Raw genomic sequence first — 22,982 nt, forward strand, 5'->3', positions numbered from 1 at the left:
CCACCCCACCCCGGGACGACGGCTGAGCTGGTTTCCCCCTATGCTGTGTAATTGCAGTGATGAAGTCGTGTGTGCCTAATTGCTGGATAAGCCACAAACAGAGCAACCCCACATGCAATTTCAGACTGGCAGAGACTGTAAATTATTCAACATGATAACCCAAAAATGAGAGCAATGTGTGTAAGTGGGGAGGATATTTCAGGGCAATAAGAAGCTGGAAGAAGCGTGGGGGGGTGGGGGTGGGAGGTGGTTCCAAAAATCTTTATATGAAGACGAAGACTGAACCTTAGGCAAAAATAAAACGGTTTCCAAGCTGGCTCTGGAGGCCTGAGTGCTCTCATTGTAGGGACTTTGGTTTCCTTGGGAAATAATAAGTGAGTCTAGAAACTCGTGGTTATCCGTGTTCTAGAGGGGAAGGAGTGGTCTGGATGCTGCGCATTCGTGAGAACGTAGAATAACATGCCTGGAGTTGGCTGCTGTAGGAAACTGGCTCCCCTTAGTGAACAGCGCAGCCACTCTGTCAGCTGCTCTGTCTTCTTTCCCTCCAGGTTCTCAATTTTCTCAGGACAGCCCAGTAAAGGACTTCTCTCTGTCCCTGTCTTCCTTAGGCTCTCTCCCTGGACTCAAGACATGGGCAATCGTGGCAGTGCAGTGCTGAGCCCTGGCTTCTTTCTGAGCTTTCTGACTTCTCAAGGAACCCTGAGAACTGTCCTAAGCCTTTCAAGGGTTCTCTGCCTGTGCTGGGGGAGCCCAAGCCTGTCCAGGTCACCCAGGACCCTGAAAATCATAGAACACCATTCACCTTTTAAAACCATCTGTCTCTTTCTCTCTGTGTGTTTCTCTTTCTCTCTGTGTGTCTCTGACTCTGTCCCTCTCTCCTCTCCCATCTCGTGTGTGTGTGTGTGTGTGTGTGTGTGTGTGTGTGTGTGTGTGTGTGTGTGTGTGCATAAGTGTGCGCGTGTGTGCATGTGATTGCCACAGTACATGTATAGAAAACAAAAGACAACCCTGGTGGTTGGTCCTCATTTTCCACCCTGTTAAAGGCAGGCTCTCTATTTTGCTGTTTGCTGCTGCAAGCATCAGGCCCACAGGCTTCTAGGAATTCTCCTGCTTCCCATCTCACCCAGCAGTTCTGAGATTAGGGACATGCATGACTGTGTGTGTCTAGTTTTACATGGAATCTGGGGTTTTGAACAGAGAACCTCACACTTACACAACAGGTGCTTTACCCACCGAGTCTTCTCCCCAACTCCAGGGTTTCCTTTTGTTTGATTGATTGGTTGCACAGGGATTTGAACCCAGGGCCTCACCAATGCTGGGCAGGTGCTCTACCACTGAACTGCATCTCCAGCACGGACTTTACTTTCTTCCTCTGTCCTCCATTGGCCTTCACTCTTCCCAAATGGCCTGAAAGCCTTTCCCGGGACTCTCACACTCCTCAGAGCATCTCCCACCTTGACAGCTACATCCAGAGATTTACTGGCCAGTAATGAGTGGCTCCTTCAAGATGTTTACACGTGACTGGTAATGGCACCGGTGCTTGGGTGACGAGAATGTTGCCTTTATTTTGTTGAAGGCTTGCAAGGACCCAGCCCCTAATGCCTACCACAGGGTAGGAAGGGAAGGCTTCTCTGGCCATGTTTCCTACCCTGATAGAGTCCTGCATGGTGGGAGCCAGACTCTGTCAGTCTGCAGTCAGGACAGTCGAGGGTAGGGGTGGCAAAGGGGTGACTCTAGGCAAAAATCTCTCTCTAGAACTTTCTCTTGTCCTTTATCTCCTACAGTCACCAGTAATGTTCCCTAACTTCCTAAATTCCTTTAAAATCCATCACAGCCACACAATCCTGATGGATTTCACGGGACATCCCATCCCCCCAAAGAACTAAGCGCCAGCTAGCCTGCTTGTAGTGGGCTTCTTTTCCCTTTAACTTTTGTTCCCTAAATCCAAGGTGAAAAGAGTTTGGCTGGCACCCCCTCAGCTGGAAACCAAACCCTCACGCTCTCCCTTATCCACGCACCTCCAAGATGGGTCTGCTTCGGCCACCCCGCACCCCTCTGCCCATCTGCTACGATGGCACGGTGCCTGCTCACAAGTTGGTAGGAGCCTGTGGAAGTGCCAGGCAACAATGTGTTTTGATGGGCAGCCTGCAGAAGGTGGCAATTGCCATCTCTTGTGAGTGAAGGCCATGAGCCGTGCCAGCCCTGGCAAGCCAGGTCTCTGTGTACTTGTTCACACCTGTTGACTCTTCGGTGCCAAGAAAAGTGGACCCTAGCTGGGGCCAAGGAGGAGAAAGGATCCACTCAGGGTCCCAGGCTCCATGGATTTCCTCGTGCTGCAGAAGGTCCCAGAGAGGTTTAGTCAATGGGACTCGTGCCTGTGTGTATCCCTCGCTAAAGTCATCTGTAACGCTCAGGAAAGGGGCTCAGCTGGGAGACTGGTGGCATAGGTACAATTCACACAGACATACGCCCTATGGCCAAGCCCGAGGAGAGAGGCCAGGAGAAAGCCAGGCTGTGCTGACCCCTGGCAACACGTCCAAGTTACCAGGAGGTTTCTACTCGTCTGTGTCCACCCCCTTGGAGAGACACCAACAGCTCGGCTCTAGAGTCAGACAGGTCTGGCTTTAGGGCTCAGTCCAGCATGCGGACAAACTGACCTCCATCAAGTCGCTGAACTTAGCTGGACCCAAGGCCTAAAATGGAGGTAGCTATGCCTGTGTCCTTGGATCATTCCCAATGTGAAGGGAGAAGGGCTAACTCAGGAATCCCGGGAGTGCCTGACCTCTACAGGTGGGCACGCACTGGCTTCCCTCCCCACCTTGCCCTTCCCCACCCTCTTTCTTTCTTTAGTCTACCAGAAACCAGTGCTAAGGCAGACATCAGTTCAGACATAAACCTTGGAATTCAAATTACCAGAAGCATCCCCAGGTCAGAAAGAGGAGGAGAGGAGGGGAAAGGATGAAGTGGAAACAGGAAGCAGGGAACTGGGACTCTCTGAACCCCCCTCATGTTCACGTGTCCCCTACAAATCCTCTTCCCAGGAGCAGTACCTGCCTCAGCCCACCAGAATCTCTCTACCCTCTCATTCCAACTCCTCCACAAGGGCTGCTCAGAAAGATAAAAATCACCTAGGAAGCTCTCAGCCTCCGATACCCAGCCCCAGACACTTCAACGTCTGCAAAGTGCCATTGCCATTGTTTGTCCTGACAAGGGACAGTGACACTTGCTCTTCAGCTTTTTGGCCCAGAAGCAAAAAGGAGCTCAAATAACCATAAAGAGCCCAGCGCAGACGCCTCCTCACAAAGGCCTAAACAAACAGCTCTGGAGAGCTGTAACTACTGGAGCTTTGCCCTTCGCCTGTGGCCAGTGCCTAGGGATGCCGTCATAAGTCAGGCTCTCTGAGCAAGACCGACACACAGCCCAGAGAGGGGCCACCACACTCTGCGATGTACTGACTGACCATGCACAGGGACACATCAGTGGCCACAGGCAGCTGTTTTGGACAGTGCTCTGACACGGCTGGGTTTGTAGAATTCCTGGTGGTCCATTAGACTTGCAGAGTCTGTCACGTGCTTGGAACAGATCTGGAAGCTGCGATGCCGTGTGGGTAAGAAGATCCTAACTCTCCAGCTGAAAGCCGACAGACAATTGGAATTTACCAAAGCCCCTAAGGGTCTCCCTCAAGGAACTGGACTGAGGACAGAGGAAGGCAGGTGCAGAAGGTAATAAAGAGCAGCGTGCTAGAAGAGAACTCACAAGCAAAATCCTATGTGCTTCCTAAAGCAGAGGAGGTGGAAAAAAAGATGTGGGATAGGATGTGGGGACCATGGAGGAAGAAGTCTTGGAAGTGAGGGAATTCTTGCAGGAGCTGTTCATGGGCACGCAGAACTTTCAGTGGAGTTGAGGCCTCCCAGACACCAAAGGGGGCTGCCATGATTGCTTTTTGGCAGCCATGATGAAAGAGCCTGACCAAAGCAACTTAAGGGATAAAGGACTCGGGTTCAGAGCTCAGGAGGGCGAGAGGCCACCTTTATGCGGAGAACAGTAAGCAGGAAAGTTACGGTGACGAGGGCAGAAGACTGGCTGGTCACCATCACACTCATGAAGGAGACAGCCAACTGAAACCTGAAGGCCACCCCCAGCAGCCCACCTCCTCCATCAAGACTTCACCTTCTAAAGGTTCCACAACCTTCAAACATCACCACCAGGCAGACACCAAGCATTCAGACGCAGGGGCCAACGAAGGGCATTTCATATTCAGACCCTAATAAAGAGAGAGTACATGGGATAAAACTCCCAAGACCAAGCTTTTGTGTTCACAGGAGACCCAGAGGAGTATTGACCTCCTAGGAATTAGTCCTCCATCTGAGCCTCAAGTAGAAAGCTGTATGTAAAGTCTGGAGTTCAGAGAGAAGAACCAACTGGGCATAGAGAGGTATATATAAAGCCAAGAGACTTAGGGGTAGATGAAATGTCCTCAGAGAAAGCCCTCTTCCTCTCCACACTTATAGTCAGAAAACCTATAAAGAGCAGAAGTCTAGTTGTGGAAGGCGGAGAAGACACCTCAACTTACAATGAAAGTAAAGGGAAGTGACCATCAACTGAAAAGATGTGGCGCTACTGAGTGAGGAAGAAGAGTGAGGACCAACGATGGGAATCAACAGTCAACAGGTGGGTTGTTTGGTTTTGTTGCTTAGTTTGGTTGCTTTGGTTGTTTGTTTGGTCCATTTTGTTTATTTGGTTGATTAGTTTGGTTAGTTGCTTTCTTTCTTTCTTTGTTTGATTGGTTTGTCTGTTTTGATAGGTTGTTTGGTTGATTTGAGTGGTTGGGTTGGTTTGTTGATTTGGTAGGTAGGTAGGTTGGTTGGTTGGTTTGGTTGGTTAGTTGGTTTGGTGGGTCATTTGGTTATTTGATTGGTTTGGTTGTTTGTTGGGTTGGCTGGTTGGTTGAGTTGAATTGGTTGCTTTGTTGGTTTGTTGGTTTGGTGAGTTGTTTGGTTGTTCACTGGTTGATAGTTTGTTGGTTTGGTTGGTAGGTTGTTAGTTGGTTAAGTTGGGTTGGTTGGTTAGTTGGTTTGGTTGCTTGTTGGTCTGATTGGTTGGTTTATTGGTTTGATTGGTTGGATTGCATTGATTGGTTGATTAGTTTGTTAGCTTGTTTATTAGGTTGGTTGGTTGGTTTGGTGGGTCCTTTGGTTGTTTGGTTGGGTTGGCTATTTGTTGGTTTGGTTATTTGTTTGTTTGTTTGGTTGGTTGGTTGGTTGGCTGATTTGGTTAGTTTTTTATCATTTTCTTTGGAATAATGATAGGAAAACTCCAAATATAGTGGATTCAATAGACAAGAGGACAGAAAGAACTAGTGAGTGACGGGTTTCAGTAAAGAGTGATGATTCTAGTAAGAGAGGAACAATGGAATCTTCTCCTAGTGAGAGATACAGGGCCAGGGAAGAGTCCTGTAGTGTTGGTAGATGTTATGACATATTTGATTGCAAAAGAAGTCCAGTAAAGAGGAGAAACAGCAGGAGAAAGAAAGGCGGGCTCAACTTTCTCTTGAAACACAGGGTCAGGGACAGGCGAGATGGCCTGAAGGCTGTTTCCTGGATACTTCTAGTTCACCATCAGAGCCCAAAGGGATGTCAGAAGGCAGATGGATTCAGTGCTCATGATCTTATGCACTAGGAGAAAGAGCAAGTACTTGGTGGATCAGTGCAGCAGACACTGAATAGCATGCCTGGGGAGCTCCAAGGGGCAGCAGAGAACAAGGTGGTGGTCTGCCCATCACTATAAATGATCTTGCTTTCCAGTCTGGTTCTCCTGACTGAGTGAGACACAGAAAGAGAAGGTAATTGAACTTAACAAAATCTGGACTGTTTCTGGCAAAAGCAAAAAATTTGGAGCCTAGGTTGAGGATGACAAAGATGTGTACACAAAGGTGGAAATCTGGGGGACTGATTGACAGCTTTTCTTGGAAATGCCTCATCAATCCAGCATAAGCTGTCATTTGCCCTTCTGGCAGAATAAACTAGACATTATCCTTCGCCTCTGGTCTGCCCCCATCTTTTCTTGTCTTCTCTTAGGTCTGGTGGGGAAGAAGTGGTAAAGAAGGAATTGAATGTGAGTTGAATTTAATAGGAAGGAAGAAAGCCTGGTGTCTAAATATGAAATATGCCCTCACAGGTTCATGCACTTGAAAACATGTTTCCAGTTGGTGGCCATTTGGCAAGATCATGGAACACTTCAGAAGTGGTGTCTGGTTTGTGGGGAGTGCACCATAGTCTACTTTCTGTCCACCTCTGCTTCTAGACTATGGTGCACTGTGATGAGCAGGCTTCATGCTCACTCCTACCATCATGGTAGACTGTATTCCCGCAAACTGTGAGCCAAGCAAGATAAACCCTTCCTTCTTGAGACTGTTTCGTGTCAGGTGTTAGTCACAGAAACAGGAAATATAACAAAAAAGCAAAAAAAAAAAGGACAGATTAAAGGAGGTCTGAGTTCCTGTCTTCCCTTGTGCATACACCCATGGTCTGTCCATGCGCTCTGGAGCTGCGGCCACATGACTCCCACTATCAGGCTCTCGGGAACTTCCTCTTTCACGTGGTCCAAACAGGGCTGTCATCCATACTTCTTCATGTGAGAGCGGAAACCATAGGATCTCACAGAACCTTCTACTGTCACCATCTCAGCGTTTCCATCTGTGTTGTGGAGAAAATATCCCTGCTCATGGAGCTTCATGAGGCCAGAAGGAGAGCCCACATAAACAAAAGTCTAAACCAGATTATAATTGATGCTCTCCTTGCTGCTCCTGCTCCTGAGCCAGGGCAGACAAACGCTCCCCGGCGCGAACTGCTGTCATCCCATCCTGGTATCCAGTGGTTACCTTGTGGCTGCTCTTTAGAGCTGCTGGAAAATGGTGACTGAGAATCCTTCCAGTCCCATTCACAGATTTTTAAATCGCTGACTGTATGCAGGGGAGAGAATTCGGCTGTGGGGAGGGGTGGTCGCTAGTACCACGCAGCTGCTATGGCTGTGAAAATTTAACCTCAAGCAGCCTAAACGTTCATTTTACAATGTACACTGCTGATTACTTAATTATGTCTAAAATATAAGTCAGACACACTACAAACCCCAGGGAGTAAATTACACAGATCTGCGAGGCAGCATAGATGCAGCCATTCCAGGCTCACATTTCTGAATTATCTTCCCACACCCTGTGAGTTTGCAAAGCTTCTCCCTTCTCTGCAAATGTATAGCAGCCACCAACACGCGACCGTTTTTCTCAGCATTGTGTGCCCAGTGTAGGCGAGCCCATTTTCAACCTTCCATTATGGGCCCTCTCCCACAGGTTCTTATCTCTGTATATGTTTGAACTAGGAGATCTGCATATGCTTGATCCCAGCACAAACCTCCGTGTGACCTGATTTTGTTGCCATGGTCACCAATTAGATGAGTCCTGTTGACGGCAGAACAATAGTCAAAGGGTTTCTGTTAAGTTCCAGAGTGGAATATCGTCATTTGTTTTGGTGTTTTGTCTTACCTGTTATTGTTACTTTGTTTTCTGCAGTGCTGAGATGAACCTGGGGCTTACATATATGAGACAGGCTCTCTGTCTTGGGCAGCCTCACCCCCTGTGCATACAGTATGCATATGGTGTGAGTGTGTAGATGGATACACGTGTATGTAGGTGTATGTACATGTTGGGGTCAGAGATCAATCTCAGATGCCGTTCCTCAGGTGCTATTTGCTTTGATTATTGGTACAAGGTCTCTTACTTGACCTAGAATTTGCCAATGAAGCCAGACTGGCTGGTCAGCAGGACCCAGGAATCTGTCTGTCTCCCTTGCCCAGCCCTGGGATTACAGGTATCTGCTACCACACCCAGCATTTTTAAGTATGTTCTGGAGACCAAATTATGTCCTCATGCTTACTACCCTACCCCCCACCCCAGGAATACACCTTATAGTGATTTTACCTGAATCTCCACATCAACGCCTGCCTGCAGAGAGCTGGATTCTCAAACAGAATCCTTAGAAAGTGCTTTCTGGAGACAGTAATATTCTTCTAGAATGGCTGGGTCAATCAGGATGTTCTGGCAATCCTTTTCCTCAATGACAGATGCACTAACAAGTCTTATTCAGAATTCACCTCCACTATCACTTCCTAAATGATCCCTGGCCCTGTGAGTTCACATGGGTACAAAAGCATAGGATTAGCCCTGTCGAACTTTCTCCCTACAGAAACAAGCCCACGTCCCTTGTTGCCATCCGCGTGTTCACTGGAGTAGGACTATGCAGTTCCTTCCGGAACGTGTCCTTGGCTTTCCCAGCTTAGCTGGCACCAGGGACCTCGCTTTCTGCCTCATCGTTCTAAGTGCTGTCCCAGTGAATTTTATCATTGCTGGCTTCGTTTTCAGGGTCTGACGCTGTAGCCAAGGCTGACATCAAACTCAAGATAGTCCTACCACCTCAGCCTCCGTGTGCCAATACTAGCACACAAATGTGAGGAGACTATCCCCACTACACCCTGACACTCCAGGCCTGTGGGCTCTGAAGAAAGCTCTGGACTCACCTCAACCACTGTCCGGCCACCCAGGCGTGCCTCAGCTTCCAGCTGCATCCTTCTGATGTTGCCCTCCATCCCTGGGTTCACTTCACCTGAGTCATGTGACAACAATGGCCTCCATCCCTGAGTTCACTTCACCTGAGTCACATGAAAACTACTGTTGCTGGATTAGTTAACACAGAGTGACCTCACCTCAAGATCTAACTACTTTGTCAGAGGTCTCAGTCACAAAGTCTTAGGGGTAAATTCTGAGAATTGCAGCATGTTTTACAAAATTTAAAATGCATGTATGTTGTGCCCAGTGCTTACCATCAATTTATAACTTTACAGCATGTCAAAGGCAGCTTATAAGAATGCTTGCCTTCTGTGCATTTATTGACTAAACAGAGATTAAAGTTTGATTTGGAGCTGTGTGAGAGAATTCTGAGACATCACAAAGTAGGTATGGTAGTTTCTGTTCTAAATGGCTCCAAAGTTAGGGGCTGGACCAAGCCTTGGTCCTCAACTGCTTTTGCTCTTAGAAAGTGGTGCAGACAAAACTCAAGTCCAAATGGATTAAAAAACCTCAATATCAGTCCGAACACAGTGAACCTGATAGAAGAGAAAGTGGGAAGTACTCTACAACACATGGGCACAGGAGACCACTTCCTACGTATAACCCCAGCAGCACAGACATTAAGGGCCTTATTGAATAAATGGGACCTCCTGAGACTGAGAAGCTTCTCTAAAGCAAAGGACACTGTCGCTAAGACACAAACGCAACCCACTGACTGGGAGGAGATCTTCACATACCCCACAACTGACAAAGGTCTGATCTCCAAAATATATAAAGAACTCAAGAAACTAGACCATAAAAGGCTAATCGACCCAATTATAAATTGGGGCACTGAGCTGAACAGAGAATTCTCAACAGAAGAACTTCAAATGGCCAAAAGACACTTAAGGTCATGTTCAACTTCCTTAGCGATCAGGGAAATGCAAATCAAGACAACTTTAAGATACCATCTTACACCTGTCAGAATGGCTAAAATCAAAAACACCAATGATAGCCTTTGCTGGAGAGGTTGTGGAGAAAGGGGTACACTCATCCATTGCTGGTGGGAATGCAAACTTGTGCAACCACTCTGGAAAGCAGTGTGGCGGTTTCTCAGGAAATTCGGGATCAACTTAACCCTGGACCCAGCAATACCACTCTTGGGAATATACCCAAGAGAGGCCTTATCATACAACAAAAGTATATGCTCTACTATGTTCATAGCAGCATTGTTTGTAATAGCCAGAACCTGGAAACAACCTAGATGCCCTTCAATGGAAGAATGGATGAAGAAAGTATGGAATATATACATATTAGAGTACTACTCAGCAGTAAAAAACAAGGACTTCTTGAATTTTGCATGCAAATGGATGGAAATAGAAAACACTATCCTAAGTGAGGTAAGCCAGACCCAAAAAGAGGAACAAGGGATGTACTCACTCATATTTGGTTTCTAGCCATAAACAAAGGACATGGAGCCTATAATTAGTGATCCTAGAGAAGCTAAATAAGGATAACCCACAGAAAAACATATAGGCATCCTCCTGAATATTAACCTTCATCAGGCGATGAAAGGAGACAGAGACAGAGACTCACATTGGAGCACTGAAATGAAATCTCAAGGTCCAAATCAGGAGCAGAAAGAGAGGGAGCACGAGCAAGGAACTCAGGACCGCGAGGGGTGCACCCACACACTGAGACAATGGGGATGTTCTATCGGGAACCCACCAAGGCCAGCTGGCCTGGGTCTGAAAATGCATGGGATAAAACCGGACTTGCTGAACATAGCGGACAATGAGGACTACTGAGAACTCAAGAACAATGGCAATGGGTTTTTGATCCTACTGCTTTGTGGGAGCCTAGGCAGTTTGGATGCTCACCTTACTAGACCTGAATGGAGGTGAGAGGTCTTGGACTTCCCACAGGGCAGGGAACCCTGATTGCTCTTTGGGCTGACGAGGGAGGGGTACTTGATTGGGGGAGGGGAGGGAAATGGGAGGCGGTGGCGGGGAAGAGACAGAAATCTTTAATAAATAAATAAATTTAAAAAATTAAAAAAAAGAAAGTGGTGCAGACTAGAGGAGGCAGGGCCTAGCTGAGAAGGGGTCCACAGGACAAAGCTTGGCAAGCATATGAGGCCTTTCCCTTTGCCCCACTCTATACCCAAGGAACTGGCTGCTAGAAGTCCTCCAATGCTCACTCTCACTGGGGTGCACTATGCTCACTCTCACTGGGGTGCACTATGCGTGCACTCTCACTGGGGTGCACTATGCGCACTCTCACTGGGGTGCACTGTGTGCGCACTCTCACTGGGGTGCACTGTGCTCACTCTCACTGGGGTGCACTGTGCGCACTCTCACTGGGGTGCACTGTGCGCGCACTCTCACTGGGTGCACTATGCGCACTCGCACTGGGGTGCACTATGCGCACTCTCACTGGGGTGCACTGTGCGCGCACTCTCACTGGGGTGCACTGTGCTGACTCTCACTGGGGTGCACTGTGCGCACTCTCACTGGGGTGCACTGTGCGCGCACTCTCACTGGGTGCACTATGCGCACTCGCACTGGGGTGCACTATGCGCACTCTCACTGGGGTGCACTATGCGCGCACTCTCACTGGGGTGCACTGTGCGCACTCTCACTGGGGCGCACTATGCGCACTCTCACTGGGGTGCACTGTGCGCACTCTCACTGGGGCGCACTATGCGCACTCTCACTGGGGCGCACTGTGTGCGCACTCTCACTGGGGCGCACTATGCGCACTCTCACTGGGGTGCACTATGCGCGCACTCTCACTGGGGTGCACTGTGCGCACTCTCACTGGGGCGCACTATGCGCACTCTCACTGGGGCGCACTGTGTGCGCACTCTCACTGGGGCGCACTATGCGCACTCTCACTGGGGTGCACTGTGCGCGCACTCTCACTGGGGTGCACTGTGCGCGCACTCTCACTGGGGTGCACTATGCGCACTCTCACTGGGGTGCACTGTGCGTGCACTCTCACTGGGGTGCACTGTGTGCGCACTCTCACTGGGGTGCACTATGCGCGCACTCTCACTGGGGTGCACTATGCGCACTCTCACTGGGGTGCACTGTGCGCGCACTCTCACTGGGGTGCACTGTGCGCGCACTCTCACTGGGGTGCACTGTGCGCACTCTCACTGGGGTGCACTGTGCGCACACTCTCACTGGGGTGCACTATGATGCCACAACTCTCCACCCAGTGAGCTTTAGCTGACTCCCTGCTAAAGTCCCCAAAGTGCAACTGAAAGGGTCTCAGATACAGTGAGCAAAGGAAAGGTGAGGCACTATGGAAAGGTCTCTAAGCCCATCAAATTTCCCTAAATACAATGAATTAGAATAGTGAAGGAGTTAATGACTGGAGTAGCCCAAGGTAGCTGAGGACTGATTACACAGGTACATTGGAGGAGGCCGTCAGCAAGCCAAAGTCAGGTTTAAGAAGCAAGACAGCAGGTGCATTGCCATCACCAAATCTGCCAAAAAGGGGCCAATAGTCAAAGACCTGTCTCAGGTATAAGTGTATTAATCCACTTTTGACCTCAGCAGTAGCAGCCTAGCCCTCTGGGCGGTTGCTCAGGTCAGGTCACAGGCACTTGAGTGTCTGCAGATTACAAGGATAATAAAACTGCTCCTTCCCAAATGGCAACCAGAAAACTCCACACCAGGGGAAGTGAAGGGCAGGTGTGTCTCGCAGAGTAAATGCGGTGTAAGGAAACATGTCTTACCCACTTAGACAGTGTCCAGCCCAAAGATCACAAAGCCAAAGCCAGCCAACCCTAAGCCAGCCTGAACTCCAGCTGTCTGCACCGCTGACTTGTGCACTAACGGGCCCATGCAGCCGCTAATGGCTAATAAGTTGGCTGTTAATGGCTTCTTAAGTGGGGGACTGGGGAGTTTCATGACTGTGTTTACAGCCACTGAAGATAAGCAAGTCTTCATGGTCTGGGGGCGGGGGATGTGAATTGGGGCAACAGCGTTTGTCCCTTTGCTAATTTATTTGACTCCATACATGAAGGAGCCACTGTTCAAGTTACCAATGGATTTCTCTTCTGTGAAAAACAGTACCGAAGTTCCCTACCTGGTTCTTCCTTGGTGGAGCTGAAGAGACGGTTTACACACCATGGCTTTCTTCTAGACATGTAAGAAATTGAGAAATTCTAAATGGAGTCTATGGGCCTAGTCCTTAAAAACGGATAGGAAATGAAGGCAGAGGCTTATTTCATCTGGAGTGTGAGGTCCCCAGACAGCCAGCTAAGAGTAAAAACGACATCAAAGTAACATTGAAAACAGCTCTCTCTGTCAGCATCGGCAACCAAAGCCGCACCTGCTCGCTTGGCTCATTGACTAGATGTACCTACCACATGGGAGGTGGTGCTCTCACCCCGGGCTACATGAGAGAGCGCCTGGGCAGAGTTCTATGCCTCTGTGGATGGCGCTCACGTGAGCAGGGAGACGGAAAAGAAGCAGAGGCCAGTGAGTGGCGGAATGTCCTCTGAGGTGACCACATACGCGGAGAAGGGTAGAGCCAGGGAGGGCGACTCAGGAATGCGGGGAATAAAGAGGACAATTCCTCAAGAAGGTGACATCTGAGCAAGGCCTGAGGAAAGAGAGATGTGAGCCAGAAACATCCAGCGTGGGTGAAGGCACGGGTGGGGCCCTGAGGCAGGATGGGATCTCTCTCGTTTAAAGAAATAAGAGATGCTTGTGTGACTACAGAGTATAAAAGACACACAGAGGTCAGAAGCCTGGGTCATGTGACCCTGGCGGACTAGCACAGAGACCTTTACTCTTTATTCCAGGAATGAAGCTCCCAGAAGATTTCTAAGGAGTAATTTAACGCCATTCTGGGCTAAAAGTCTCCCAGTGGCTCCAGGGAAGCCCCAGATAGTACTGGAGTTTATGGCCATTGCTTTCTGGAAGATGTTTATGAAGTTGGCTTGTTCTCCCATGATGCCCTCCTCCTCATCAAGAATCTTCTCCATGACTGGAAGGTGTGCAGGGGCAGAGTATTTCCCTAGTATTTCCTAGGAGGCCCTCGGTTCAAACCCCTGCACCACCACAAAGAATCTCCTCCTTGCCTCCACCACCTACAGCAGCCTGTTATTTTTTCCTTGTTACTGTTGGGTTTTTGAGGTGAGATCTCACTCTGAAGTCCAGGATGCCCCCGGAACTCACTGTGTTACCCCGGCTGGTCTCAAACATTTGGCAGTCCTCCTGCCTGAGCCTCCTAAATGCTGGGATTCACAAACATTCCCTCTGGTGCCTGGCTCCTAAACAAGGCCTCAGCTTGCTGTAGCAGGGCATGGAACGGGGCCTTCTTGCCTTTGGAGAGTAAGGCTCCATTGTCTGTAAGGCTTTCACACAGACTCTCAGAGCCTGTTGGGAACAGCTCCTGCAGTTGTGAGGTTTGCTGTCAGTAAGTATCCACCTCTCATGTGGGATTTCCCTCTGTATGCTTTGATTACCATTAATGAATAAAGAAATTGCTTTGGACCTATAGCAGGGCAGAACTTAGCTAGGCAGGAAAAACTTAGCTGAATGCTGGGAGGAAGAAGGGCGGAGTCAGAGAGAAGCCATGTAGCCCCTCCAGAACCAGATGGAACTTTAGCCAGTAAGCCACAGCCAACATGGAAATATACAGATTAATAGAAATGGGTTAAATTAAGATGTAAAAGTTAGCCAATAAGAATCTAGAGATAATGGGCCAAGCAGCAATTTAATTAATACAGTTTCTGTGTGATTATTTCGGTTCTGGGCAGCCAGGACAAACAAGTGGCTCCTTGCAATATGCCTCTATTTCTGAAACAGGCATTTCTAAAGGAGTTTCTTCTTGCCGTGGGTGAAGATTAAGGAAGAGACCCACAACTTGCCAGAGTGCAGAGAAGAGACTGTGCAATGTTTGACTCTAAATGAGACATCTATATCACACACACACACACGTGCACAGAACACACACACATGCGCACAGAACACACACACACCAAGGCTCAAGCATCATCTTTGTGGACCCAGGGACAGAAATATGATAGTGAAACTATTTGCTGTCCATTGTACATATGTGAACTCATAGCAGCAATGGCTGCACATACAAGTCCTGCAGAAGATCAAGCCAGCAAAAATTCCAACATGGTAGGGTTCAGAGAGTCCCACCCCTCACTGAGAAGCTATATGATGGTGGCAGGAGGGATGATGGCCAGTTTTCTCTAGGAATGTAGCCCCTGAACCCATGCTCCAGGAGGTAGTCCTACACCAACATACATACAGCAGCACTAAATGATTTTGGGGTGTGTGTGTGTGTTGGTCTTGGTTTTTTTTTTTAAGAGCACATAAAGCTGGAAGTGAAAAGTGTGTGGGAAGAATAGGAGAGGGAATGGGGGGAAGGTATAGGGTATTGGATTTGACCAAAACATTCATTAAAGCAACTCTCAACAAAAACGGTATTGCCCCAACATTTGAACATTCCTAATGGGTTTGTTCATCTTGTAACTGAGGTTTTCTCGCTGCTGTCATTCAAAGCTCCATTCTCTACCAGGACATTATTCACTTGGTGTCTAGTTCTGTGGCTTCAAATCTGGCCCTTTTCCTTATCTCTTGTTTAATGGACTCTGTTTTGGAAATTCCTGTGGTGGAAGGGAGCCATTCACTGTTTCCCAACACTGGGCACCAAACTCTGCAGAGCAACTGTGCAGTAGGTATTGGCTGGCCTTGTGAGTGTTAATTCCCTTCCATCTCAGCGCCAGCATGATCATCAAAATAATCATAGAATAAAGAGACACACATACACGCATGCACAGGCATATACATACACATATGTACAAATGTACACAATTATCCATGCCCACATACACATGTATGTATATGAACATACATAGACCCCACTGTAGCTGGTTTTTAAAAAACCTTTTTCTCTTTACTCTTTGGTCTTTGGGGCCTGCCTCTCAGTTCTCAAATAAATACACAGAGTCTTATTATTACTTATAAATGCTTGGCCTTAGCTTGGCTCATTAGTAGTTTTTCTTAACTTAAATTGTCCTGCCTACCCTTTGCCTCTGAGCCTTTACTTTTCTCTATTTCTGTATATCTTTTCTTTCCTTCTTATTCTGTATCTGGCTATGTGGCTGGGTGAATGACCCTCCAGCATCTTCCTCTTCTTCTCCTTTTCTTGCTCCTCTCTTTCTCTTTTTCTCCTATTTATTCTCTCTGCCTGCCAGCTCCACCTGTTTCTTTCTCCTGCCTAGCTATTGGCTGTTCAGCTCTTTATTAGACCAACCAGGTATTTTAGACAGGCAAAGTAACACAGCTTCACAGAGTTAAACAAATTCGATATAAAGGAATGTAATATATCTTTGCATCATTAAATAAATATTCCACAGCACAATGCATGTATAAAAACACATATACATACTTATATATGCATGCACATATATGAATATAAATATATACTCACATATACACTCATGCACGTGTACACACACATGAATATGGACATAATGTCTGGTAGGTAAGGACAGTTTCGGATAGCATCTCATTCATAGTAGTAGAACATTGGGTAAATATGAGAACTGGTCATTACATTACGACAGCGGGTCCCATAAACTCAGAAGACAGCAGGGTGGAGTCAAAGAGCAGAATGAGACTGAGGGAAAAGCAAGATTTGAGCTGGAAACATTAAAAACCCTAACAAGACAGAGCCATGAGGCTCCTGTGACAGGGCAGAAACAAGCTAGGTGATGGGGGAAAGTGCCTTTCTCAAGCGTTAAGAGCGCGTTTGCCACTTTCCCCTTGTCACAGCAAAGTGTCTGGAATACCCGCCGGCATTAACTTAAAAAGAAGAAAGGTTTACCTTGGCTCCATTCTGGAGGTTGGAGTCCATTGCTGAGGTTGGTCCACTGCTTTGGGCCCGAGAGGCAGAAGCTCATAGTAGCAGATGTGGCAGAGGAGATGGCTCATCTCCTAAGAGCAGAAAAGAAAGAGTAATCAGGTCTCCACACTTGCTCAGGGCCTGTCCCCAGTGACATAACTTCCTCCTACAGCGTCTCCCCAGAGGGTGGAAACTGAGCCTTCTCGTATGGGTCTTTGAGGGGGACTTGTCTTAGTCAGGGTTTCTATTGCTGTAATGGAAAAAATGTGACCGAAAGCAGCTTGAGGAGGAAAGGCTTTGTGTCATTTAACACTCCCTGACCCACCACTGAAGGAAGCCAGGGCGAGAACTCAAACAAGGCAGGAACATGAAGACAGAAACTGAAGGAGAGATCGTGAAGGTGTGCTGCTTCCTGGCCTGCTCGTCATGGCTTGCTCAGCCTGTGTTCTTAGGACCACCTCTCCAGGGATGACACTTCCCACATGGACCTGCCCACATGGACCACTAATCAAGAATATGCCCCACAGGCTTGTCCACAAGCCTGCCTGCAGGCCAATCTAGTAGGAATTTCCTCAGTTAAGCTGCCCTCTTCTCAAATGACTCTGGCTTGTGTCTAGTTAGTCTGACTAACCAGGGCAGACCGCTTAGCCAACCCACAGAGGACAAATAGCAGCCTGTGGAGCAGCCTGGAGTTCCACAGCATCAGAGAGCAGAGAGGGCACAGACATCTGCAGAAACTCTATAGATTTTCCCATCAGTAACAAATCACAGTCCAGGACACTTACTCCCACCAAATGGGCTGATGTGCTAAAGGTAAAAAATGCATCTGGATTTAGGTAATAGCAGTCAGGCACCCGGGGCTACAAAATGCTGCAATGTAAGAACTCGGGATCTGGTGGCTGGCACTGGGGATCACCAGGGGCAATATTGGGGGATGATAGGTTTACAGACAGAAGCAGGGAGCATGAAATGTTAAGAAGACAAGATAGCCTGTGAATGAAAAGCTAGCACTGCGGCCACTGTTCATTAAGAGGTGGAAGGAGGATGTTTGAATACCAGTCAGTATGTGAATCAGTGTCCCATTGTAAGTAGGAACCCAAAAAGCTCCTCGGAGATAGACAATACGAGATAAGAGACAATGGAACAACTCTGCCCAGGTAGGAATGAGGCTAGGTACCTGCTGCTTGGTGTACACATACACCAGCAAACTTACTAATGGACTCAATAAAAGAACGGCGTCTACAGCCATAAATAAGCTAAAAATGACGACAGGTTGCTGGGATGTCTGTATAGACACTGGTTATATAAACCATAGAAACAGTTTTTCATGTGCTAGTATAAAGGTTTACAAGGCCTGAATGATGTCTACTGCAGGTCAGACCACTCTACAGTTCATTAAACTGTTATTTATTTGTTGTGTATGAGCATGCAGTATGTTTGTGGTATGCAGGTGGGTTCTTGTGTGTACATATGAAGGCCCAAAGAGGTCGTCTATGGCTCAACCTGTTCCCTGAGACAGGGTCTCTCAGAGAACCTGGAGCTAGGCTGACGCCTCTCAAGCCCCACTCCTCCTCTTATCTCCGTCCACGACAGTGCCGGGGTTCCAGGCACACCCTCCAACTCTTATGTGGGTGCTGGGGAGTGGAACTCAGGTTTTCATTGCCGTGCAGCCAGCGTTCCTAGCCACTGAGCCCTCTCCAGTCCCTACTGCTTACCATTTAATGCCTGAGATCTAGCACCTTCCAGGTTGCAGTGGCAAAGGTAGCTGCTAAATGTCGTTAATTTACTCTGCTGGCAGCCTGAGTCTCTGCTGAGAAACTAAAGTTGTATAAAGCGTCTGGACTTACAAGTTGAACAACAAATATCTCTAGTTAAGGCATCGGTGTGTTGACTCGCAGGCACACAGGTTTCTGGCTAGGAATCTGACCAGCCTTTTCATTACAGAGTAATTATTTTGAAAAGTGAAGCTCTCGTTATTCATCTACTAAAGCGTGACTTCCACCTACTGCACTTTCCGACTATCGAGTTCACTTCATTTGCCTTTGAGGGTTCCACTTTCACAAATAGGATTTTAAAAAAATAAAGATCAGCTCTCTTTCAGATGAAACAATGAGCAACCTCCAACGAAAGGCATAGGGGACCCCAGGTCACTGCGTTTTATCTTTTGTTGCTTTGGGCCTTCGCTAGATTCAGCCTTAGCCATGTGACCCGATTAAGGCATCATCTGATGTGCAGGCTTGCCAGGAAAGGGCAGGGCATACCTAATATCCAGACATCATTCATTTTTAATATTTTTGTATTTATTTATTTGAGAAAGACTAGGGGAGACATGCCACAGCACCCACTGAAACCAGAGGACGAACCGTGGGAGTCATTCTTTCCCTTCCCTGTTAGGGTCCTGGGGACTGAGCTCCAGCCAGGAGGCACCTTGACCCAAAGCCATCTTACTAGTCCTGTGGAATAATTCTTAAGCATACCTGTCTCTCAATATGTTTCCAAAGTATATCATAAATTACATAGTGACCCTGTAGCGAGGACAGTTTACAGAACCAAGGCTATATTGTACTTTACAGTCATTTAGAGGCAGCATTTCATATGCTGACTGCACCATCGTCAGCGTGAGGTCCCAGAACTCTGCTGCTCGCTTGGGAGGCGTCCTGAGTATAGTCTTCAGTTGTCCCTTTCTTTGGGAACAGGTGCCAGGACACCCTGCAGATTCTAAAATTCAGGGCTACTCAAGAAGGCATGGGGCTTCCACATCACCTAAACACATTCTCACACACCTGCTTCTACATTTTAAGTCCCAGCATCTGCTATTGGTTGAATCCCCAGATGTAGGGGTCCACTCAGGCCTCCATCTCTGAGCTGGTTAAGCCAGTGTTTTCAGTCTCAAACCAAAGCCTATGTCTGCTTCCCTCTCTCAGACGGTCACAACCTTTTTCACCACCAAAAGTAGACACAGTAGAGATTATTTGTAAGTTAACAGGTGAGATCAAATAAAAAGTAATTACTGATCCCTGAAAATATACCTGAGAAAATGCACAAATCCCTGGTAGTGACATCATGGCTGGGATTACCTTTACACAGCCCCGAGGGTTGGAAAAAATACATCTGCTTTTTTTCATGTGAGACCTGACACTTAATGAAAGAGTCAAAGCCTACTCACTGGGAGCACAGCCTAGTGGCAAGTCCAAACTCTGCCTAGCAACTCACAAACCATGTCCCAACAGAAGTATACACACACACACACAAATAAGCACACACATTCATGCATGTACACACACACTTACATACAAACATAGACATATACACATGCATGAACAAGTGTACACATATTCGCACGCATGCACATACCTTCCTGAGGCCAGCAAAGGATCTTCAAAAAAAACCCAGTCATTTTACAAATGTCCTATTTTCTAGCATTCTCCCCAACCCTCTTCCTCTGCCCTGGATCAGTAATGGAGCTAATAAGGGTTCAAGACTGTTCTTGCAGGGGCCAATTTCCCTTCTCCATGTCTTCCTTTTTATTCAGAAAATAATTTTCTTTGCATTGTTTGCATGAAAGCTTTCCAACACCCCAAATAATGACGAGAAATTGGCTTTTATTTCTGAACAGGCTTTCTCGGCGCACCCTGTATCTCTAGGCATATCTATTCTATTAATCTGAGCCTTAATGACACAATGGCTGAGAACAGTGTCCGGATGTGTATAAATGAAAAAATTTAATAGATTTCCCTCTTAATGTAATAGAATTGGCATGCCGCGCCGGGAACAGGAGTGAGAGTAGTCACTCAGGCATTGTGTTTACATGATATTTAAATACAAGTGGCTGGGGCGTAAGTACCACTAACTACACCTGAAAGGGACAGTGCCTCCTAATCATTGTTTCAGCAATTGACAGTTGTTTACACAACAGGCAGTACATCCACTGCTGATTTGAATAATAAACACGCTTAAATACCAGCTGGATAATAGAAGGGTAATTGAAACGTAGTTTAGGGCTCTGATTCATAGGCATTGTAGTAACACTTCCATTTGCCATACAATGCCACACTTCGGTGCAGGCTCTAAAAAAAAAAGATGAAGGCATTGTTTCAAACGTCGGGGTCTATTAAGGTTGATGAATACACACTGGGTGTATAGTCCCGAACAAAACATGCCTGGGCACACTTGAGACTACTATTGTGTAGTGGGTTTTATCAAGGCACTAGGAAGCTATAAGAGAGCCATTGGGGTGGCCCACCCTGCATTGTGTCCACTAGGGTGGTGGATGGCACCCAGGTCCTTCCCTACCCACCCAGAGCACATCAAGGGCTAGTGGTTCATGGGGGGAAACCAAGAGAACTGGCCCGGGGGCATCTCCAGAGTCATAAAAGCAATAACCCTAGCTTCGTACATTCCCAGGTCCTCTGAAGCTGTTGACCGGCCTTAGCTCAGGCCAGCTTTAGCTCCTACTGGCTGTAAGTCTATAAGAGGCCAAACTTGGGCTTCTGTTCCCACGGCCTTTCTGTTTCTACAGCCCACCTCACCTCTCACCCCAGGGCCCCAGTACAGAACATCACTGCCAGCTGGGCTGCCCTTCTTGAGTTGGCCTTTGTGGGTGAACAGCACCCAGTGGGAGTTCTGTACCCACCACAGCCCTCAGATCTGAGCATCCCAGGAAGAGATGGAACCTGGGTCTCACTTGGGAAAGTTACTCATTGGCCCAGTTTACCATCCCAAATGCTGATAGGTGAACTGATTTGTCCGTTGACCATGGCAGCTCCAACTCACAGGCGATGTCACACTGACCATTCAGGGCACTCTGTCCTGAGCAATGGCCTCGGGGAGCAAAGGACCCCTCACCCTCACATCACGAGGAAGTCGCTCAATGAGAGCCAAGTGAAAGCAGAGAGCCAGGAAAAGTTGTAACAAACCCCGCACCAAGAAGGGGAACCGTTATCACCGATTCCTGGAAACCCCCCAGGGGATTAAATTAGTACACCACTTTAAATACAAGGGACTAACCTGAGGCCACGGAGATGCTGGACCACAGCATCAAACCCAGTTGATGACCAATGATAATTGCAATATCGCACTCCCTCACCCCCCCCTCTCTTGCACACACACACACTCCTCTCACCTTTATCTCTCTGTCTCTTCTCCCTGTCTTGCCTCCTTTCCATCTCTCCTTGCCCCACTCCCTCTCTCTCCTGGACTGAGATGGATAAAAGCAAGGTGTTTATTCTCTGATTCCTTTTTGGTGAAGTCACCCCATCCATGACTGACAGGGTAACAGGGCTGCTTCTGCCTCCTCTTAGACCTGGCAGAGCCTCCAGATCCTGTAAAGTGAGTGGCTGAGGGAAAGGTGCAATTAACCAAACTCGGTTGTCATCTACGCCGTCCTGAGACCCAGCCTGGCTAATCAGGACGCTCACTGCACCTGAGGAAAGGGAGCTGCTTCTGGAATGGGTGAGCACATCTGGCTGGCACAGACGGCTGCTCAAATTCAGTTTCCCTTCGACCACAGCCTGAGATTCCAAGACACATGCCCAGCATCCCCCACATGTGAGATCCACTTCCTTCACCTCACACTCACCTGCGCAAAGCCTGGGATGAACTATGAGATCCACGTCTGATCTTCAGTGCCCCGCAGGACAAGATGGTGCCTGCCAAACATGGTCCCTGGTCATAGCCACTGCGGCGGTGGTGATAGCCCCAGGGAGTAGAGAAGAGGCCACATGACCAAGGACAAGCATCAACAGCCAATGGAATGGCCAACAGAGGGGATAACCTCCCACTATGCTTACTCTAGTGAAGCCAAAATCAAAAACTGCAGAGAAAGAAAAGCAGAGGCAGAAGGGCCCACTGTCTGAACAGGCTTCAGTGAGTGGCACAGAAGCAGGAAGTCTAGGAAGGCTAAGCAACAGTAGAAGGGTCAGGAGGTCAAGAACATGAGCTTTGGCACCAGCTCTGGGGTCTAACCTCAGCTGAGCCTTCGATACGAGGTTTCCTGGGACTGTTTATTGTACCTCTGCCATGGTATTGTGTCCTGCCGACATATAGGGTATCACTGTCGACCACTCATAACACACCAGCCAGTGTTCTCCCCATATTACACATACAGACATCATATACAGCAACCCCATAAAACGCTGTTCTTCTGTTCATTCTGAGCGTGCTGTGCCTGAGGCCATTGATGGGGCAGGCAAGGCCAGGAGAGGGACTTTAAACATCCAACAGCTCTAGAGTGGCAGGAACCTGCTGCCACCACCACCCTCAGGCACCACCAGCCCACTGCCAGCGGTGGTCGTGAAAGGAAAAGACTCACTAAAGATGAACCGGTTTCGCAGAGCTCAACTTCAGAAGACAAGTGTGATGGGTAAAAGTGGGCGTTGCACAGTGAGGGGAAGAGAGGCAAGAAGCCCCGCCCACAGGCCAAGCCAGGGAGTGAGGAGGAAACTAGAAGATGACTTCTATCTAGCCATACCATCCAGGGCCCAGACTTCAAACCTTGAAGGTGACC

General features: G+C 48.0%; 1 long non-coding RNA gene across 3 annotated transcripts in view; it reads right to left on the reverse strand.

The window, feature by feature from the left end:
* LOC142858425 (uncharacterized) overlaps positions 1–22,982 on the reverse strand; it is a 135,673-nt gene that overhangs the window by 106,930 nt on the left and 5,761 nt on the right. For all 3 annotated transcript variants that reach the window (XR_012912015.1, XR_012912017.1, XR_012912016.1), the window contains exon 2: positions 16,460–16,569. This is a non-coding gene — a long non-coding RNA (uncharacterized LOC142858425). The remainder of the gene's footprint in view (positions 1–16,459; positions 16,570–22,982) is intronic.

The sequence above is a fragment of the Microtus pennsylvanicus genome, chromosome 10, assembly GCF_037038515.1.
Source record: "Microtus pennsylvanicus isolate mMicPen1 chromosome 10, mMicPen1.hap1, whole genome shotgun sequence".
In the NCBI taxonomy this organism is placed as follows: Eukaryota; Metazoa; Chordata; class Mammalia; order Rodentia; family Cricetidae; genus Microtus; species Microtus pennsylvanicus.